Genomic DNA, 13,011 nt, shown 5'->3' on the forward strand with positions numbered 1-13,011 from the left:
GTACGTTTCCAATACCAGGTAGTCTGACAGGGGACTTATTCCAATATGGTTAATCTCTAGAAGAATGATCTATGTGTATGGAATAGTTACACAAGATGGCTATATTGATAGCCGGTTGGAAGAACATTGATTCAACAAAACTATCGTGGTTGTAGCATAATTTGAACTCAGATATGAGAAGCATACCTCAATTGATCGAGAATCATGATATGAGGTTATGATTGAAATAAATATGATGTTGAACTAAGTGAATAACATTATGAATCTAACATATGGGAGAAATATCCCGAGTTACGCACTTAGTACTCTTAACTGAATTTCGCGGACGAAATTCCTTTAAGGGGGTAATGATGTAAGACCCATAATTTTTCAGTATCTTTCTGAAGAAATTCACGAGGCATTTTCAAGTAAAAATAGCATCTGAACCCGAAATACGAATCAGATCGATTTGTACGAGCCAGTTATACTTAGGATATTCGTCGAATTGCGAATATATGCTCAAACACTCTGGAAGCCATAACTTCCTAACTAAACGAAATCAATAGATTCGTACGAGCCAACTTTCTTAGTTACGTCAATACGAAGAAAATGGTGTACTCAGAATTTTTCGGAAAAAATCGCCGGAAACCCGAAATTCTTGCGGGACCCACGGAAATATTGGTGGGACCCACAGAAATATTCCTCAGAAAATATCTTGTGGGACCCACAAAATATCCTATGGAAATATCTTGTGGGCCCCACCTCAAAAGGAACCTCCAGGAATTAAAATATAGCTCAGGGGTAAAAGGGGCATGGAAAAACCCAAGAGGAGGTGGGCTTGGGCTATAAATAGCCCTCCCCACTCTCTCTCTTCTCATAATTTCGACCCCCCTCTCTCTCTTGCCTTCTCTCTCTCTCCTAAACCTCCCCTAGTGAGCCCAAGTGAGTCTGAGCCCACCTGACCTGGCCTGAACCCACCTGACCTGGTCTGAGCCTGCCTGACCTGGTCCTAGCTCACCTGACCTGGGTCTGAACCCACTTGACCTAGTCCAAACCTAGTTGACTTGACTTGAACCTAGTTGGGTTTAAAGTCAAAGTCAAAGTCCGTTTTGGTCCAGATTCTGGTTTGGATTTCTGAACCCAGACTTAGCCTACTTGAGCTGAGTTCGAACCTGCTGAACCCAGTTGACTTGGATCGAACCCTGTTTGGTTCAAACCACTTAGGTTGAGTAGCTTGACCTACTCTACCTCTTTCTCAACTAAGTCAGCTTCATCTGACTTAGTCTGACCTCTCGAAGGAAGGCTCGAAGCCAAATAAGCAACCCGGAGCCGTTTCTTCCACGATTTGAAGTAAGTTCGCTTCGTTGATCCATCTCTCTCAAGTATTTGATTGTTTGTATATAGAATATACTTTCTGAAGTAGTATCTTGCTTTACTTCTTGATTGAGCCCTTTTTGGACACTTCGGTGTTCACCCGCTCGTCTCGGAACTATCGTCGGATATATCTATGTTCAAATACGCAGTATATGCGTTTTTAAAATGGTATCTCGCCCTAGTTCTTGGTTGAGCCCTTCAAAACACTTCGGTGTTCACCCGCTCGCATCGTAACTATCGTTGGATACAGATCTAGGTGTATATCTGCTGATTTCGCCAACGCGTCTTATATCGCACAGGCTATGTAATTTACCTTTGCCGTCGCGTCGTATGATGCCAAGGCTCCCTGTTTTCTGCACTTCCGATTATGCATTTACTTACGCCGTCGCGTCGAACGATGCCAAGGCTCCTGCTTTCTGCAATGTATTTACTTACGCCGTCGCGTCGAATGATGCCAAGGCTTCTGCTTTGTTATATATGTAGAATATTTCGTTCAGTTACACACCCTGAACAATAGTATATGCATTTTTTACGCCGCCGCTGTATAAAGCACAGGCTTCTGCTTATACTACATATATGGCGCATAAATGAGCGTTCAAATGGAGATCAACTCCAAATCGCCAATGCGATTCCTTGACCGCTCCTCGTTCAAAACTCTGCTTGACGAATAAAGCCCCTATTGGAAAGGCTTCGCTTTTTGGCAAAATGCTCTTTACGTAATGACTAAGTCAATTTCGTATGGCCTGGCTATGGCCAAGGGTTCCTGCAACCTTGATGGATGCAAAGTACGCACAACGGTGCGCATCCATTTCCCCGAATTAAGCGTGGCGATTTCCTACCAAAGAGGGGAGATGCCGCTGAAATGGATAAAAGAAACACACGCTTTCTCCGTAAAAGAGAGGAAGTGCTGCTGAAATTTCTGAAGAAGCTAAGAATAGCTCAGAAAGAACGTAGCAAGATACTCTGACATATAGCAGAGTGCTACCCAGTTCATGGTTTGCCCTCTACAACGTAGAAGGGTTCGTCGCACCACTGCCGGTAGAGCAGGGGAGGTGCTGACGAAATGGTCGGCAGAAGAGCTGCCGGAACCAATGGAACGGCATAATGATGTCAGTTGATGGAACGATGCCAGATCGGCTCGTATCCTTGTGTCTGCAAGGGCACCTTGCTCGTAAGAGCCGTCGAGCCAGAGTAGAGGTTGTGCCTTGACTAGGTTTGGACTCGTTGCGTAAAAATACGCCGAGTAGCCGATCTATTTAGATCGAGTCATATGCATGCTCATTGAGAACGGTTACACAACCAGACTCGTAAGGGCCGAAGAGCCAGAGTGTGTTGTTTCCACCCAAAGAGGTGTGATGCTCGTGGTGGCCGAAGTGCCAAAGAGCGGTGTTCTGCATGCATATGAATAAGACTTAAGGTCGCACATACCCCGCGGTTGAAAATCGTGTTAAGGGTACCCCCTCAGTAATGACTGTGTTGGGGCAGACTGAATGGGGTCGGGTACATACTCCCGTAGTGCTGAAAGCACGGGCTGCCTAAATGGCATGCAGATTCTGTCCAAGTAATTGTAAGACTGGCAGACCCCTTCAGGAATTATGCTCACTGTGGAATGACAGTGATGGTACAGCCTTGAGTGACATGTATTTTACTTTGGACCTGATAGAGTCCACGATGGCCTCAGTCACTCATGGGTTTTGGGGTCGTGGTTATCCTTAAGATCTAAGGATTGAACCCAACTACTGCAAGTAGAGGATGCATCCGAATATGGGCCTAGTAGGGTTCTCCGAGTTGAAACACACTGCCCTACTATGGATAGGGTCAACAGGCCTCTGGGGTATCTAAAATACATAGAATAATCAACCCCCAGAACGTCGCGTTGATGCCCGGACAATAGCTCTACCTGCGTACCAAAGGCGGGAGCGGTTAATTATCGAAACAATGCATTAGCTTAGGTACAGCGATGCTTTGAATGTATGAGTGGATGACGTGTTGAGTCAGTCCTGCATAACCTTTGTGAAGGTGTCATGTTCGGTATACTACTGGACCGACTGGGCAAAGACCCGTGTTGTATCCGCACGACTAAGCGAAACTCGAGGAGTTGTCCTTAGATGCGTGGGATACGGATGTGCCAAGTATGAAGACTTGAGCTAGACATCACTTTGAGACCCGGAAGAGGTCATGGCTAAGTCGTGGAGACTTATGCGGCTATTCAAATCACAGCCCTGAAAAGGCTTGCTCTAAGTCATGAAGACTCGAGCGGATGTTCAACTCATAGCCCTGAGGAGGCTCCTGCGATATACGCTAAGTCTTGGAGGCTTGAGCGTCGTTATTGCGCATTGCGACCCTGAGTGGTCATTATCGTACTTGAGTTGAATGGTTACATGATTGCATGCTTACCAGACCATCAGTGGTTCTGACCCCGTTTTATGGGGATTTCAGGTATTGAACCTGCATGGCGATATGCGGAGCAAGGCGGCATCAAGTTTCAGGGTTTCTCTAGACAGAGTTGTACTGCTTCCTTTTATTGAACCTACACTGCTTTCCTAAGCAGTAGTGTTGTAATAAACATATGTTTTCGATAAAATGGAACACTTTGGTGGTCAATGAGTTGCTTGGCCACATACCTGCAACGTGCTCGGAGTTTTCTAAAACCGACGACTCATTATCGTCTTATTCCGCTGCTAAAAGCTTTTGTAAGTTCCGCTGCAAAGAAAAAAAAAAGAAATTCATGAAAATTTTAACTTAGCTTTGTTTTGAAAATCCGGGGCGTTACATTAAAACTCAGTTTTTCTCAGAGAATGGGTTCAGGGGCAAACATGGATCATTTACAAAGTTTTGAAAATTTTGGGGTGTTCACAAATGCCCCTCTTTGCTACTAAGGCGGTTGAAAGCCGAGCTTAGTGGCAAAGATAATACTCCAAATTTTGAAAATGCCCCAGTCAGCAGATCTGAATTGGGTGTGGAATAATTATTTTGGAAACATGGCTTCTCAGGTTTAAAACCTTATCCTGAATGGTTTTGGGGAGACAAAATCCTTGAAGATGACGTGATTGAGTAGAAGATGAGGAAATCATGATGAGACTTTGGGTGAAAATCCCGAAATGGTGGAAAATAAGAATTTTGATCAGGTCTCATGGGTGAGACAAGATCAACTTTTTGGAATGATTCAGGTTTAGCCCTTAACCTGAATGGGATGAAGATATATCAAAATGAATTGAATGAGAAAAGGAATACATGAGGAGCTTGATGGGACATTTTTGGGAAAATGCCTCGTGAGATGAAGCAAGTATGATTCTTTCTTAGATGGATATACAAAGCATGGATTCCACGATGGCAAGAACCATGATGGGACTGGAAGAAAACATCTCGTCAAAATGAGGAATCTCTTTGGAACGAGACTCAGGTTTAACCCAAACCTGAAAAAGGAAGATACCTTGCGTCACGAGGTTCAGGCTTAGCCCTTAACCTGAAGGGGTCGACCAAAATGGAATCCTCAAATGGAGAAACCATGATGAGACCTTCGGAGTTTGGACGAACAAATCCAAAAAAGGGTTTGCGAAAGGAGGAAAATGGGGTTCCCTAAAGCTTTGAAAAAGGGAGGAAATAGGCGTCTCATTGCTGAGACTGAAATAACTTTTTGAAATCAATGACCTCTCGCAGAAAATTCAGGTTTGACCCTTAACCTGAGCGGGTTCAACCATACGGAATTATTAAATGAGAAAATCGTGATGGGACAGGAAGAGGTACTTCTGAAGGAGGCAACTCTTTTGGAAAATATAAACAACGCTAGGTTGCCTCAAAATGGATATTGAATATTTATTTCATTCTTGGAATAGCTAGAAAATTTTGCCAATAAGATAAAAATTACAGTTGACTCAAATGCTTTGAGAACGTGCGCGTATGTGCAAAAGATATTCTCTCTTTTTACCTAGAGTATTTCCTCCAATGAGGTTAACTCCTCAGTTTTAAGAGTCAAATTCAAAATTTTAGTGCTGATGATTTTCTTCAAGGAAGCTATTCATTTTCTTGATATGAGAAGAGAAGAAATATTCTTAATTTCATAAAAGCAAGTAGTGAAAAGATATTGATAAAAGAATTTTGCATAAGAAAAGATGACTTCTGACAATTTCAGCAGTTTGATATCTGGGTTTTTCCATGATGATCTTTTTGGCACTCTTTCTAAGTCATTGCAGTTTTCTTGGGTTTTTAACATCATCCTTCATTTGGATGTGTCCTGACTTTTCTCTCTTTTTCGGGGAAGGGTACGTCACAAACTCCTTCATCTCAGAGATGTTCCGATCCTTCTTTTATCTAAGAAATTCTATTAATGACATTGGCTGAAAAGGTCTTTAAATGATAGCAGAAATCAAATATCCTTTAGGTTTTGTCTGTAGGTTCATCACACTCGCCTTCATCTTGACGGTGATCTGATCTTTCCTTGGAAGGATCCTTCACAAACTCCTTCATCTCGGAGATGATCCAAATCTTACTTGGCCCTGGGGGTCTAGCTCGCCTATTTGTCTTCATCTTGATGACAGTTGAGAGATCCTTTTTGCAGATATTTGATTGCAACTTTAAATGGATGAGAAGATATGAGATTGAGTGGATTCTTTTAAAGCTCAAGATATTTCCACTGCCTGATTGCCAAATAGCCGTCTTTAAACATGCGCCATAGCCATGATCAATATCAATTCGCTTCTGGCTTTTCAACATCATTGAAGATTTCTTTCATTGATCATATCGAGGACATTTTTTACATCCTTTTGGTTGATCAACAGGAAAAGATTTGAATTTTACCTCTTTTTCGCAAAAGTTTCACCTTTTTGAAAAGAATACTAGAGGTAATCTGAGGTAATTCTTTTGTGTATTGAGAATATTGGAATCAACAACTGTTTTTAGCAAATTGGCATAATGTTCCAGAATTATGTTGTGAAATAATCTCTCAATATAGATTTTGATGAGACCTTTAGCTGTAATTTAGAGAAATGGTGTAAAAATCAAATTTTTGGAAAATACGTCCGATGAAAGGCATTAGGTTTTTGGAAATTCCGACCAGTTATGAGAAACTGGATTTTGATAATCCCAACCAGTTATGAGAAACTGGATTTTGAATCCCGACCAGTTAAAACTATTGGATTTTGAAAATCCCGACCAGTTATAAGAAACTGTATTTTGATAATCCCGACCAGTTATGAGAAACTGGATTTTGAATAACGACCAGTTAAAACTACTGGATTTTCAAAATCCCGACCAGTTATAAGAAACTGATTTTAAATCCTGATCAGTTATGCAAACTGGATTTTAAAAATTGCGACCAGTGAAAACACTGGATTTTTAAATCCCGACCAGTTATGAAAAACTGGATTTTGAAAATCCCAACCAGTGAAAACACTGGATTTTTAAATCCTGACCAGTTATGAAAAACTGGATTTTGAAAATCCCGACCAGTGAAAACACTGAATTTCAAATCCCGACCAACTATGAAAACTGGATTTTGAAAATCCCGACCAGTGAAAACATTGGATTTTAAATCCCGACCAGTTATGAAAACTGGATTTTGAAAATCCTGACCAGTGAAAACACTGGATTTTAAATCTCGACCAGTTATGAGAAACTGGATTTTGAAAAATCCCGACCAATGAAAACACTGGATTTCAAATCCCGACCAGTTATGAAAACTGGATTTTGAAAATCCCGACCAGTTATGAGAAACTGGATTTTGAAAATCCCGACCAGTTATGAAAACTGGATTTTGAAAATCCCGACCAGTGAAAACATTGGATTTTAAATCCCGACCACTGAAACACTGGGTTTTAAATCCTGACCAGTTATGAGAAACTGGATTTTGAAAAATCCCGACCAGCGAAAACACTGGATTTCAAATCCCGACCAGTTATGAAAACTGGATTTTGAAAATCCTGACCAGTGAAAACACTGGATTTTAAATCCTGACCAGTTATGAAAACTGGATTTTGAAAATCCCGTCCAGTGAAAACACTGGATTTCAAATCCCGACCAGTTATGAAAAACTGGATTTTAATTTGAAAAGGTTTTATCTGAAGGTTTGAGAATGATTGAATTTGAGTGCTCACAACCCGAGGGTTGAGAAAGTGATGAAAATTTGAGAATATTGCAACCCGAAGGTTGGGAACTTGATAGTATTTGAGAAATTGAAGATCTTGAAGGTTTGAAAATGATAGATTTGAGAAGATTGAAAACTCGAAGGTTCGAAAATGATAGAATGGAGAAATCGCACCTTGAAAGTTTGATTTGTAGAACAGATTGATTTGGGAGCTCGACACTTGTGAGCTGGGACTTTTCGAAATACATGACTAGCGAGATGCTGGGTCCTTTTGGAATACATGACCAGCGGGAGCTGGGTCTTTTAGAAGACATGAACAACGAGTGTTGGATTCTTTTGGAAATACATGACCAACGAGTGTTGGATCCTTTTGGAAATACATGACTAGCGATGTAAGACCCGCAATTTTTCAGATAATTTCTGAATAAAATTCACGAGGCATTTACCGGTCAAAATGGCATTTTTCTCAAAATGCGAAACGAATCAATTCCTGCAAGCCAGTTATACTTAGGATATTCGTCAAATCGCGAATATATGTTTAAACACTCTCGAAGCCATAACTTTCTACCTAAATGAAATCAAAGGATTTCATCGAGCCAACTTTCTTAGTTACGTCAATGCGAAGAGAACGGCGTACTCAGAATTCTTTGGAAAAAAAATCACCGAAAACCCGAAATTTTTGCAAGACACACAGAAATATTTCTCAGAAAAACATTCTAGAATATTCTAGAATATTCCAGCACCTTCCAGGACATTCCAGAGCCTTCCAGCATGTTCCAGCACCTTCCATAGAAGGAATTCTCAGAAAAGCCAGGGGCATTTTGGTAAATGGGGTTGTCTAGCCCCTATGCAACCTCCCCTATAAATAGAGGACTCCCCTCCTTTAGAAAATCGCCAACCCCTTTCTCTCTCAACCTCTTTCTGTCTCTAGAACCTCCCCTACCTATCCCACTTGGTCTGAGCTTGTCTGACTTAGCCTGAGCCTGCCTGATCTGGTCTTAGCCTGCCTGACCTGGTCCTAACCCACCTGACCTAGGTCTGAACCCACCTGACCTAGCTCAAACCCAGTTGACTTGACTTGAACCTGGTTTGGTTCAAAGTCAAAGTCCAAGTCCTTTTTCGTCTGAAGTCTGTTGTTGATCCTTTTCAAAGTCAAGCCTCGTTCGAAGCATCGAAGCGTTCTGGAGTCGTTTCTTCCTCAAATCGAAGTAAGTTTGCTTCGTTGATCCATCTCTCTCCAGTATTTGATTGTTTGTATATAGTATATACTTTCTGAAGTAGTATCTTGATTTAGTTCTTGATTAAGCCCTTTTTGGACACTTCGGTGTTCACCCGCTCATCTCGTAACTATCATCGGATATATATGTTCAAATACGTAGTATATGCGTTCTTCAAAATGGTATCTCGATTTAGTTCTTGGTTGATCCCTTTAGAACACTTCGGTGTTCACCTGCTTGCCTCGTAACTATCGTTGGATGCGGATCTAGGTGTATATCTATTGATTCTGTCGAAGCGTCCTATATCGCACAAGCTATGTAGTTTACCTTTGCCGTCGCGTCGTATGATGCCAAGGCTCATGCTTTATGCAATTTATGATTACTGCACTTCCGATTATGCATTTACTTACGTCGTCGTGTTGAATGACACCAAGGCTCCTGCTTTCTGCAAATATATATGTAAAATATTTTGTTCAGTTATACACCCTGAACAATAGTATATGCATTTCCTTACGCCGCCACTATATAAAGTACAGGCTTCTGCTTATACTAAATATATGACGCGTAAATGAGCGTTCAAATGGAAATCAACTCCAAATCACCAATGTGATTCCCTTACTGCTCCCCGTTTAAGATTCTGCTTGACGAATGAAGCCCCTATTGGAAAGGCTTCACTTTTTGGCAAAATGCTCTTTACGTAAAGACTAAGTCAATTATGTATGGCCTGGCTATGACCCAGGATTCCTGCAACCTTGATGGATGCAAAGTATGCACAACGGTGCACATCCATTTCTCGAGTTAAGCGTAGCGATTTCCCTCCAAAGAGGGGAGATGTCATTAAAATGGATAAAAGAAACACACACTTTCTCCATTAAAGAGAGGAAGTGTTGTTGAAATTCCTAAAGAAGCCAAGAATGGCTCAAAAAGAATGTAGCAGGATACTCTGTCATACAACAGAGTGCTACCCAGTTCATGGAATGCCTTCTACAACATAGAAGGGTTCGTCGCACCGCTGTCGATAAAGCAGGGGAGGTGTTGACGAAATGGTTGGCAGAAAAGCTGCCAGAACCAGTTAAACGGCATAATGATGTCCATTGATGGAACGATGCCAGAACAGCTCGTATCTCTGTGCCTGCAAAAGCACCTTGCTCGTAAGGGCTGCTGAACCAGAGTAGAGGTTGCGCCTTGGCTAGGTTTGGACTCGTTGCGTAAAAATATGCCGAGTAACCGATCTATTTAGATCGAGTCATATGCATGCCCATTGAGAACGGTTACGCAACCAGACTCGTAAGGGCCGAAGAGCCAGAGTGTGTTATTTCCACCCAAAGAGGTGTGATGCTCGTGGTGGCCGTAGTGCCAAGAGCGGTGTTCTGCATGCATATGAATAAGACTTAAGGTCGCACATACCCCACGGTTGAAAATCATGTTAGGGGTACCCCCCCCCTCAGTTAATGACTATGTTGGGGCGGACTGAATGGGGTCGGGTACATACTCCCATAGTGCTGCGGCACGGGCTGCCTGAATGACATGCTTATATCTGTCCAAGTAATTGTAAGACTGGCAGACCCCTTCAAAAATTATGCTCATTGTGGAATGACAGTGATGGTACAACCCTGAGTGACACGTATTTTACTTTGGACCTGATAGAGTCCACGATGGCCTCAGTCACTCATAGGTTTTGGGGTCGTGGTTATCCTTAAGATCTAAGGATTGAACTCAACTACTGCAAGTAGAGTATGCATCCAAATATGGGCCTAGTAGGGTTCTCCCAGTTGAAACACACTGCCCTACTATGGATAGGGTCAACAGGCCTCTGGGCTATCTAAAATACATAGAATAAACAACCCCAAGAACGTCGAGTTGATGCCCGGACAATTGCTTCGCCCTCGTACCAAGGGTGGAAGAGGTTAAATATCGAAACAATGCATTAGTTTAGGTACAATGATGTTTGAATGTATGAGTGGATGGACGTTGTTGAGTTAGTCCTGCATAACCTTTGTGAAGGTCTCATGTTCGGTATACGACTGGACCGACTGAGCAAAGACTCGTGTTGTATCTGCACGACTAAGCGAGGCACGAGGAGCTGTCCTTAGATGCATGGGATACGAATGTGCCAAGTATGAAGACTTGAGCTAGACATCTCTTTAAGACCCGGAAGAGGTCAAGGCTAAATCGTGGAGACTTGCGCGGTTATTCGAATCACAGCTTTGAAGAGGCTTGCTCTAAGTCATGAAGACTTGAGTGGATGTTCAACTCATAGCCTTGAGGAGGCTCTTGCGATATACGCTAAGTCATGGAGGCTTGAGCGTCGTATTACGAACTGCGACCCTGAGTGGTCAACGCATTCCTTGAGTTGAATGGACGTATGATTGCATGCTTACCAGACCATCAGTGGTTCTGACCCCGTTTAATGGGGATTTCAGGTGTTAGACCTGCATGACGATATGCGGAACAAGGCGGCATCAAGTTTTGGGGTTTCTCTAGATAGAGTTGTACTGCTTCCTTTTATTGAACCTATACTGCTTTTCAAGCAGTGATGTTGTAATAAACATGTGGTTTTCGATAAAATGGAACACTTCAGTGGTCAATGAGTTGCTTGGACACATACCTGCAACATGCTCGAAGCTTTCTAAAATTGACGACTCATTATCGTCTGATTTCGCTGCTAAAAGCTTTTCTAAATCTGCTGCAAAAAAAAAATCATGCAAATTTTCAACTTAGTTTTGTTTTGGAAATCCGGGGCGTTATAGAATTGGTATCAGAGCCTGTGTCGGAGAAACCTGGTTCAAGACCCGTCATGTTCACGATATCACACTATAAGTATATTTTATACTTTTTGTTCTGATCTGGGTGCATCTTTGTATAGATGGCAACTCACGACTCAAAAGGATACTGCTATCATTGCGGGATCATGCATGATGAGTGGGTATGCCCATATGAGGTCCAAGACTGCCAGTTTTGTGACTAAGAGGGGCATTCCGCCAACGAATGCCAAATGAAATATACCGCCGATATGGGTCGACAGGGATCGCTTGGTCTTAAGGATGAGACCTCACGTATTAGTGGACTACATTACTCCAGTAGGGGGAGTAGCCATACCCCAGCAACTTCAGATGAACTACCACATCTGGTGGAATTTGACTTAAACTTCCTTGAGGGATTCAGTCAGACGCAAGGCTATCATTAGGCATCATATACGCCTAGCTTGCACAGTCGGGATAAGGAATGCAATAACTCCTTCTATAATCCCATTATGATTTCAGATTCCTCGAATCATAGTGTCATTATATGGGAGAACGAAGCGGCTTCACAAACGCTGAGCCTAAATGGCCAGGAAGAGGGATACAAACTCTACCATCCCATTATGGTCTCGGATTCCCCAAGCCATGATGCCAGTGAGTGGGCAAGTGGACTGGCATCACTGATCTACCCACAAGATTCGCTTGAGAGTGCAAAAGTGCCGCCCAAGCCAAAACTAGTTGTGCCTGCACCAAGGCCATGTGGCAATAGGTGGACTTTTATTAGTTCATCTTCATCAAGGAAATCTAGGTCTTAAAGAGACTGGTAATGTGTTGGAGTCAATAGACTCATGTATATAGTTTCTCAATGCCTCAGTCTGTTAGTGTGGCATGACCTTTTGTTTAAGGCGATGCTTGCGTAAATGTGATGTATATTAAGTAAATAAAACTTTGCTTCAATATATACATCGAGAAACTAAAAACAAGTGCTTGTGTGTGAATAGATAAATGGCTCCTACCATGAGAAGAACCATGCCGAGCGAGGAGTCCCATACGCAAGGATTCCTTCTGGAGACGCTCAACAACTTGGTTACAGCCATCCGTGAAACGAGCTCAGAACCAGTTGCACTACGAAACGAGAACCTAGGAGGAGTGACTTATGAGAAGTTCCTCAAGCTTGACCCATCGGTTTTCATTAGCAGAGCCGATTTCGAGCTCACAGAGAGTTGGATCGAAGAGACAGAACGTGCCTTCTTGGTACTGAGAGTACCAGAAGAGAAAAAGACCAACTTTGGCACGTATCGGTTAAAGGACAATGCACGGAAGTGGTGGGATACCACTAAGCTTATCCAGTTCTCACAAGTTGAAGTCATTCCTTGGACTGACTTCCGGAGAACTTTCATGGATAACTACTTCCCGTTACATACCAGAAACAAGAAAAAGATGGAATTTCTGGAGTTGGAATAGGGTGGTATGAGTCTGATGAACTATACCACCAAATTTCAGAATCTAGAGCGCTACTGCTCTCGATTGTTCGAAACAGACCAGAAAAGGGCTGACAAATATATGAATGGTCTGTGTGAAGAGATGCGATCTCGAGTGATAACGAGCATGCCTTCAA

This window comes from Nuphar pumila, chromosome 4 (genome assembly GCF_984573655.1).
Source record: "Nuphar pumila chromosome 4, dmNupPumi1.hap1.1, whole genome shotgun sequence".
Classification (NCBI taxonomy): Eukaryota; Viridiplantae; Streptophyta; class Magnoliopsida; order Nymphaeales; family Nymphaeaceae; genus Nuphar; species Nuphar pumila.